The 10,000-nt window shown below is 36.6% G+C and overlaps 1 protein-coding gene across 4 annotated transcripts in view; it reads right to left on the bottom strand.

Annotated features, from left to right (window-relative positions):
* The window catches only part of LOC121323877 (homeobox protein Hox-B3a-like), a 26,654-nt gene that overhangs the window by 7,311 nt on the left and 9,343 nt on the right, over positions 1-10,000 (bottom strand). For 2 of the 4 annotated variants that reach the window (XM_041265188.1, XM_041265187.1), the window contains exon 2: positions 3,007-3,073. The exons of 1 other annotated variant lie outside the window; for it this stretch is intronic. The gene's annotated coding sequence lies outside the window, so the exon portion shown is untranslated. Of the gene's footprint in view, positions 1-3,006; positions 3,074-5,320; positions 5,751-10,000 lie in introns of those variants that run through there. One more of the 4 variants, XM_041265186.1, reaches the window with a different exon arrangement.

Below are 10,000 nucleotides of genomic sequence, written 5' to 3'. Positions count from 1 at the left end.
GGTATACCGACTGCTCTGTAAACTGGTACGCCCTATTCACTGATAACAATGGCCCCACTATGTTTTCCCTTAACAGCGCCCAGCTGAACACCATAACGTGCGCGGTGCAGCTTTGCCATCGTTTTTCTAGTTGTTATTATTAATATTATGATCATCATGTCCGTTTTTGTAACGCCATTGCGCTATTTGTGTAAATAAAGCGCTGCTTTTTGGAGTGGCCGGCACGGAAGCCACGGTGTGCTAATCCCCTGTTCCACACACACACACAGCGTCACCGCTGAAAAAATTATGCTAATTGCAGAAGTGTTGGACTGAGGGCCTACAACTGGAGATAGTAAAACTCGCTTTTTAAAATTCCAGTGTTTAACAGTTAGGTGTCAAACGATAACGATACGATTGTGTTCTAACAGGAAAGTCTTATATTTCGCCCCCTGCGTGTTACAGATAGCATAGCCAAAAAACATTTATTTTATCCCTTATGAATCCCAACCCCAGCCTATCTGTATAGCGTAAACTCAAGCCCTTCACAACTAATAATTAATGCATAGAAGGGTTGTTGAACAGACAGTAAGCGGGACGGGGGGTGGGGGTGTCTTACTAAAATAAGGGAGAGTGTGAATAAAATAAAAAGTGTGATATTTAACAGGAAGGAAAACGTCGGAGCAGCAAGCTTATTTCAAACGAACTTTGATAGCAAGGTTATGTGTCGTTGGGTATTTGTTTGTAGTATATGACACCACAGAGGTGAACAAAAAGGAAAAATAATTTAGGCACGCCAAGGTGTTTATAGGACCGCGTTTCTCTCTCTCTCTCTCTCTCTCTCTCTCTCTCTCTCTCTCTCTCTCTCTCTCTCTCTCTCTCTCTCTCTCTATTATTCAAGACACTGACTGTGTCGTTTATGGCTACGTAAGATTTATGACTTCTAACACACACATGCATACGGCAACTGTAAACAACAACTTCATAAAGATGCGTTTGTGTAGGAACTTGAATAGAAAGGAACTCGGGCCGGCGTAGGAGGGCGCCAGGAGAAGAAATCGAGGTGTCTGCAAAATATTTTCCCACTTTCTTTTCAGTATTGTTTGAGATTTTTGCCAACTGTGGCTATTTTATTATTAAAAAAAAAAAAAAAAAGTTTTCTCCCACCACCCAAAAAATTCGATTTTACAACAAAACAACAACAAAGTGCGACAAAGGAGAAGCAAGATCCGGAAGAGAATTTCGGGGAGTATATTGTGGCGAGTTCTGGTTTATTTGGATTCTAGACGATAATTCGCCTGTTGCCTGCTGTTGAAAAGTAAAAAAAGAAAAAAAGAAAACGCATTATAGAGCCGGACTGTCGTGTCCCCCCCCCCCCCCCCCCCCCCCCCCCCAGTTTTATGTGATATTATTTTATGTTTTGGCTTAGCAGGGACAGGAATACGCCGCGGCTGTGTTTGTTTTAACACTGAAAAGAGTGGAGACAGATCACCGAGGTGCTGCTTAAACCAATTGTTCGGACAACATTTAAGTCATAAGTTAGGAGAACACAGTGAAGGAACTCTCCTTTGTTATTTATTTTAATGTATTTATTTATTATGAGAGCAATACTTAATAGTTGATGCATTTTCATTGCAATCCTTGTTGTCGTTATATGTATTTATACATAGGTTAATTGACTCGTGCGTTTTAACTGCATGATTTATTGCACTTGTGAGATTCTGGTTTTTATTAAAATATATATATATATTATATATATATATATATATATATTATATATATATATATGTTGTGTGGTGTGTGTGTGTGTGTGTGTGTGCGCTATATATATATATATATATATATATATATATATATATATATATATATATATATATAGATAGTATAGAATATTTTATATATATTTTCTAGAAATATTTAAAAACATAAAAATATAACATAATTCTTAGGTAATTTATAATGAAAACATGTGCTTACTGGATTTGTACAACACTTCAGACTAAAATAACTGTTCAATACAAAAAAAAGTATTTTAAAGCGGTTGCATTCAAGATGTATGCTTCATTATTAAACATTTCAATTGCAGTCTATACCCTCGTGTAAAAAATACAGCAGCAGCTAGACAACGCATTGAAAGGCTGGCGTGCTGACTAATGACAGTCTTCCTTTATCTTCCCAAGAAATCTCAGGGCTATATATTATATAACTGTCAGTGTGCATTACAAACATTAAGAATCTGCTCAAGTATATAAGATAACACAATATTCGACACCAACACACACACACACACACACGGTATAGCTCTGAGTGGAACAGTGGTATGCTTGCTTTCATAAACTCAAGTGTGCTTTTTTACGAATACGAAACGCGTTATATATTAACATAGCTTACAACAGCACACGGGTATTGGACGTACACAAACTCATTGTCAATAGGTGAAGTGCCTTTGTGTTCAATCCTATGTAGTGTATTGAAAACCGCGCACGGAGAACGCATGCGGTTTCTTATAGGCTGAAGAAAACACGTTTCAGTCCCATTTTCTGAAAATTAAATTGCTGAGAAAAATGCGGTTTGTAATATTCAATCAAAATGAAAGCTTGACCCACTTCTTCATTCTGCATACATTTAATAATGCACTCCAAATATATATACACACACACACACACACACACACACACACACACACACACACACACACACACACATATACATGAACAATTATATTGTCAAACTATTGATGGACTTATATATATATATATATATATATATATATATATATATATATATATATATATATATATATATATATATATATATATATATATACCTTGTATATGAAGGGATGCAGATTAAAAGAAACACACACATATCAATAAACAAACAATATCACCGAGAGCAGCACTAACATGCGAATAATACTCCTACACAACCTCATAAAATACGTCACCTTGCTACGTAAATCGTTTAACATCAATTGAATTTTGATGAAGATCATAAATCATATACTGGGAATACTGTAGAACTTACCGAATCTGTGTCGTTTGTCACCACAAGATTTTAAACAACAATAGCGTGTCTTGATGCGAGGGTGAGACTGAAAAAGAAAAAAAAAGGAAGGAAAAAACCCGCGTGAGATTCGATCAAAGAGGTCGCCAAAAATCGAATATAGAACACACGACCTGCTGTAAGAAATCGAAGTTCTGTGCTTAAGAATGCCAGGGGTGACAATGCAACAGTGACACACATTAGTGTCAAAATTACAGACATAAAGAGAGTTATTAAAACCGAACAGCAGAGAGAACAGCAGCAAGTGCGTTGTTTGCAGTACTGACACCTTCATGATCTCTGTGTGTAGGTGTGCTTTTCAACGCAGTGTTTGTGTACATTGATAGAAAATTGTAAATATCAAAACAGAATGTTTAAAACAGTGTGATATTTTAAAATAATTTTAAATTTGAAAATAAAGGTTTAAAAAGTTATTTTGGTTTTTTATTTTTATTTTATTATCTTCTAAAACTGCTAACATTCTGTTGTGTAACCATAAATTAAATTATATTTAGTGCACGTTTCTTGTTGTGTTTTCCTACCCTTAACGAATCCACGTTTTGAGATATGCAAAAGTCAGCATATATATATTATCTATATATATATCTATATATATATATAATATATAAATATATATATATATATATATATATATTATATATATATATACATACACACACACACCCTTGTCTTTAACATTTTTTGTTAACACATATAGGCTAACGGAATCGTCTATTCACATACATTCTGCCCTGCCCGAACAACACACCATACAAAAGAAATTAAAAAAGACTGCAAAGAAAACGCTAGCAGGAGAAATAAAATGAAAAAAATACAAACAGCACCCCCACAAACGTATCCAAAGAACACTCTTTCAACAAAAACAATATTAAAAAAAAAACCCAAAAACACAACAACATCTCCCTGTAGAATAAAACACCGTCAGCACCAGAATCTGTTCGAGGGGTCAGAACTGTTCTACATAAACCCGTGCACATTGCAGAATAGCAAGAACGAAATCAAATTAAATCAAATCAAATAAAACAAACGACCATTCTAGTTTTCACAGTATCCAAAAAGCAAAATATAAACGTTTTCGAAACACCCCTTTGCTTCGCTAGTCACAACATCCCAAATACATAAATCACACATCAGACTCCTGACCTCTGTAAATCTGCGGCCTATATCACTATAAAATTATTTATTGCATTCACACACTCCCTCGCGCTCTCTCTCTCTTCTCTCTAGCGCACAGACACACACTCGCGCTCACACGGGGCAAGAATTGCCCCCCTTGCATTCAAACCACAGTCTTACCTCGTATAAGTTCCCCTTTGTAGATTTTAAATAAAGATAGCCTGCAAACGATTGAAACGGTGCTTGACAGAAAAAGAAGTTACCTATAGAAACTACCGGCGTGCTTTCCAGCGGCGGACTGATGGAACAAAAGGAAGGGACAGTGTTATGCAAAAGGATGACCAGCTAATTAAAAAAAAAAAAAAAAAAACATTAAACAAAAGCCATTCGGTTTATTTAAAAGTTATCGATGTAAACTAAACAACACGATAAAAAATCCTAATACTTATATAGCTGATAGAGTTATGTGAGGATGCACCGATAAGGAAATCAATACTATCGGCTAAACACTTTTGTTATAAGTGTAACAAAGGGCTCATGAATAATGTATAATTTTTTAAAATGCAGATTATGTGTGTCACGGCTAAACAGTCTTAGTTTACATGTCATCCGTTCCATATTTCGTTTTGAATAATAATAATAATAATAATAATAATAATAATAATAATAATAATAATAATAAACATGCTCACTGATTAAAACAAGCGCTCTATTTCTAACTTTATTAAGTTTCTCGTTATCGTAAATGCAATATATGCACACACACACACACACACACACACACACACACACACACACACACACACACACACACACACACACACACACACACACACACACACACACACACACACACACACACACACACACACACACACACACACACACACACACACACACACACACACACACACACACACACACACACACACACACACACACACACACACACACACACACACACACACACACGCACACAGACACAGACACACACACACACAAAGCTTTCTTCCCTGCTACACGCAATTCATTTTTTTTTTTTAAGCTTTAATTTAGGCGCTTCTAAAAAGACACGATAAAGCGAGAGAAGTGTGTAGTGTCTTTGACAGATTAGACGTCTTTCTTCAAACGACCTTTGTGAAGCCGAGCAATAACTCACCGGGTTAATGATCAATCAGCGGAAGTACTTTTTGAACAGCTTCCAAATATATACATGCATATTTATATATATACATGTATAAACAAAAAAATAAAAAATAAAAAAAATAAAGATCCAGGCTTCTATCACAGGTTTTCAAGGCACCCGGATTATACACTTCCACAGAATCTTTGGTCTCCAGAAAGCTGCCCTCATCACATTAATTGTGTGTGTATTTTATTATTTTCTTCTTCTTTTTTTTTTTTTTTTTTGAACCACGCAGTTGTTATTAGCAAGAGTTTGGTGATGAGTGCTCTGGCGACGAGAAGGCCCGCTCCAAATGCCAAAATTATGCCTTAATTATGCGCTCACGTGATTTGCATACGTCAACGTATGCTCGTTTTAAATGGAATTCTAAAAATGAACGTTTTTTCCGCTCTCTCCCTCTCTCTCCCCCCCCCTTTTTTTGAGTTAGTCAAAAACTTTCAGCGTATGCACATTCCTGCACCCTTATGCTCGTTGTGCGTTTTGTTTTGCTTTTTTGTCCTGCATTCGTTTCTGTGTCATACAGCTTCGGGGTTGTATTCCCGGCGCTTCGTACAACGGTCAAGAAGTATCCAAATGCAACCTGATGTTGAACTGAACGTATACAAGAAGAGGTAGAAATCCTGATGGAAAATTTGTGTCGTTTGGTTTTTAAATCCTTTTCTTGCACGACTGAGGGTTTTGCAACTCCGGAGAAAGAGAGAGAACAAGGGGAGAGAGAAGGAGAGAGAGAGGGGGACAGAGAGAGAGAGAGAGAGAGAGAGAGAGAGAGGAGGGAGACCTGCGAGGGCCCCTTATAGTATTTGACTCTGATAACACCGAATCTGCACATGTCCCTATTGAGAGAGGCTCTGAGGCGGTGGGTTTGGTTTACACCCACTCCTTCTCATTTTTCGAAAGAACGCTGGATTACAATTCAAATCTTTATCTGAACCGTTGCCGGGTCCCTCCTATCCAAGTGGTATATCCACTATAACTAATCTTCCAAAATCAATGTTGCGTGGTCTAACATGAGCTAAGAAAAAGTTAGAATCCATGCATATCAGTGTATTTAATTGCACTTTAATGACCCCCCCTACCCCCCTGCACACCTAAAACGCTTATTTGGTGCCACTGATGATCAGTTGCTATCTGATAATGGGACGACCAGCAGACATATTCGATGACCACCGGTATACCAGAATGAAGAACTTGGACTGAGGAGATCCTGAAAATGATCTTTGTAAAACCAGAAGGTTTGAAAGTAGATGCTTTCCATACCCTCTCCATGTAAGACTGTTCGTTGGTAGAATGCGGTTTTATTATTATTATTATTATTATTTTTGAAATCGGAAGCGTTTAGAAGTTACACATAGGATGGTGTGCTGGAATGTTGATTTTTTGTTTCTTTTTCTTCTTCTTCCTTGTTTTCTGTGTCTCCCTGGTCCAGCTATATATTGTAAAGAGCTTTGATCTCTCAGGCTCACAGCAAAAGGCTAAGCAGCCCGGGAGGATGTCCCATGCCCTCACTGGAAGAGCGGTTTGGGTTAATTTTTAAATAGAGGAGCCGGGGCCATCATGGTAAATGTTTAACAGAACGTCAATGCCTTCAATATATACAAAGAGCCTGAACAGGGCATCAGCGGTTTTAAGGTCAACCACCCTTCTGCTCCTTGCAATGGAAAAGTGCAGACACAAGACAATATGATAAATAGAATACAATATACCACTGAGAATGCTCTATCTATCTATCTATCTATCTATCTATATCTATCTATCTATCTATCTATCAAAAATAATCAAAAAGAATGCAGGTACACAAAAATCTGAATAGTTGATTTAAAAAGTCAATTATATTAAGATGTATCAGACTGCAAGGCCTTCCTCAGCTGGATGGAAAATTATTCAGATTTTAAATTTCTATAGTTTTCAAATCTCAGATTTCTCTCTCTCTTTCTCTCTCTCTCTCTCTATCTCTCTCTATGTGTAGATATATATATATATATATATATATATATATATATATATATATATATATATATATATATATATATATATATTGGTACACTTTGACGCGCTTGTCCTTCTATTATTTATGTATTATTTATTATTATTATTAAATAAGAATAATAAGAATAATAAGAATATTAAAATATACGGTGTATGCAAATAACCAAGAGCTGGCATACAGAACACACTAGGACTCGGAGCACAATTCACTTCTTTTACTCCCCAGTCTTCGCCCTCATGTTTGTGATTTATGATCAAATCAATTCAATTATAGCCACTTATAGTCGTGCGGTTTCCTCTCATCTTGCATTCCTGAACGCATAAACCGCTGGGTCAAAATTTCCATTTTTAGCTGGGGGCTACCCCCAAAAAAAAATAATTTGGAGGGGCTGAGGAGGGAAATTTAATGCAAAGCAATTTTCTGCTAAAATCCGACGCCTGGGCGCAGGGGCGCAGCTCTCTGGCAATGTACTGGCCTCAGGAAACAGAATGCAATTTGTAAAAGTTTCCTTCAACAAAGTACCGAACGTTTTGACGGGGAAAGTTCAAGACTGCCAGTATTGCACAGATGGCTATTCCAGAGACCTGAATCAAATGCAACAATTACAATGTATTTCACCTTAGTGGTTCATCTAAAATATGAAGTATTAAATAATAATAATAATAATAATAATAATAATAATAATAATAATAATAATAATAATAAATAATAATAATAGTGGTAGAAACGCGGAATATTAAATAATTGTGCAATAGTTGTGCAGCTACACTGTGATACAAATTGTCACCTGTACCTCATGCAGAACAAAACCGGTTTAACCATTGCCTGCTTTTTCATCTATGCGCAAACACCAATATATATGAAATGCCATACATCAACAGCTATACAACACACAAACACACCCACGGCTGCAGTTTTTGAAACAGCACACATGTCTGTGGTAATGGTGGTGATATAAGGTTGCAGTTGAGTTCGTCTGTCTTAATGCTGTTGCTGCGCAGGTTGGTCTAATATTGGGCAAACCCAGAGACTGTATTAATAAACTAAAGCTAAACCAAAATTAAGACGGATAGTGTTTGCGTTTTTTCCCCCCTATAGCAAAGAAAACCTTTCTAAATTAGGACCAGGCAGAGGGTAACCAATCCCATCTTCGAGTCATAAATCATGCTTACAACGTCTTCGTTTTTTTTTTACACCTAACCTTCAACATCCGTTCTCAGCTCTTTTTGAAAGTATCTGAAAAGAAGTGTTAACTCGCTCAAGTCTACACCTTATACTCTTGTTTCCGCCCCGAAAAAAAAAAAAAAAAAAACACCAAACCAGCCACCTCGACCAAACGAGGATTTCTTAAGATGTTGCCGAAAAAGAAAAAAAAAAACATACAACCAAAAAGTTTTCACACTTCAAAAAGTTTTTTTTTTTTTAATTTATAAGAGAAAACGAGAGAGGGAGAGGGAAAGGAAGGAGGAAGGGAGGGAAAGCGAGAACGATGTATAAAAACTGTGCCCTTTAACCTCTTAGTTACCTATTTGAAAGCGTCTGTCTTAATCTAGAGCCGAAAAAAAGAGAATAGACCCGCGGATGATCCTGTATAGGTCAAACACAGGGCAATTAATTATATCTCTCAAATTGAGTCTGTATCTAGAATGCAGCAACGTTGTATAAGGCAACTGGTATGTTCTTGCTTACCTGATATCTCCAGCTCCAATGGACCTCAATCCTAACCAATACGATGCGCTTTTCTATTCAATTACAGCACCCGAGCGGCCGGGGCTGCCAGCAGTGCTGCGTGGATTGTGATTATCTGAAGAATGAACACGTCGCTTGTTCCCTCACTGAGTTTTTTTGTTTAATTTTTGGAAGCGTTTTTCTGGTTCAGGTTTATGAAAGAAGAGCCGGCGGGATGTGATTTACACTTTTTTTTTTCTTTTTTTTTGTAACCAAGGTCATTATTTATTATTTCTGTGTTTGATGATTTATTTATATATGGATTTGATTTTGTTAATGGACGTTGTCAAAATGGAACGCGCAGATTGACGACGTATTGGAGAAAAGACTACAAAAGAATTGGGTTACTCGGTCCAAACCTTATGGATTTATTCATCTTTTCAATCCCAGCGTTGAAAACTGGCACTGATATCACGCTGTTAACACAAAGTGACTAATGTTAAGATAACGTTCTGGGATTGCTAGCACCATTGTGGTGGTCCCATTCGAATCAGAACGCTGCCAAGTGTGTCGGATGGAACACAGACATGTTTTAGCGTTCTAAACGCACTGTCTACAGCACGCCTGTAATCAAACACGAGAGATATAAGCTACTGGTAATCAAGGGACACGGCTATAGCGAGGATTGATTGGAAAGCCATACCACGGGTTTGGGGTATTTCATTTTACAGCAGAAAAATAAAGCTTTGTTCCAATACTACTACTATTACAACAACAACATTAATAATAATAATAATAATAATAATAATAATAATAATAATAATAATAATAATAATAATAATAAAAGGTGCTAATTTTCTTTCCAAATTCACTATTAAGAATATAAAATCAATACAGTTTATAGCGATACCGAGTGAGATAGCACATTATTATTTTTTAAATTCAATATGAAGTTTTGTTAGCAAGCGACTCCATTTTTTCCCCCATGCTCGATTTCA

The sequence above is a fragment of the Polyodon spathula genome, chromosome 12, assembly GCF_017654505.1.
Source record: "Polyodon spathula isolate WHYD16114869_AA chromosome 12, ASM1765450v1, whole genome shotgun sequence".
Classification (NCBI taxonomy): Eukaryota; Metazoa; Chordata; class Actinopteri; order Acipenseriformes; family Polyodontidae; genus Polyodon; species Polyodon spathula.
This window is presented reverse-complemented; position numbering and strand designations above follow the sequence as displayed.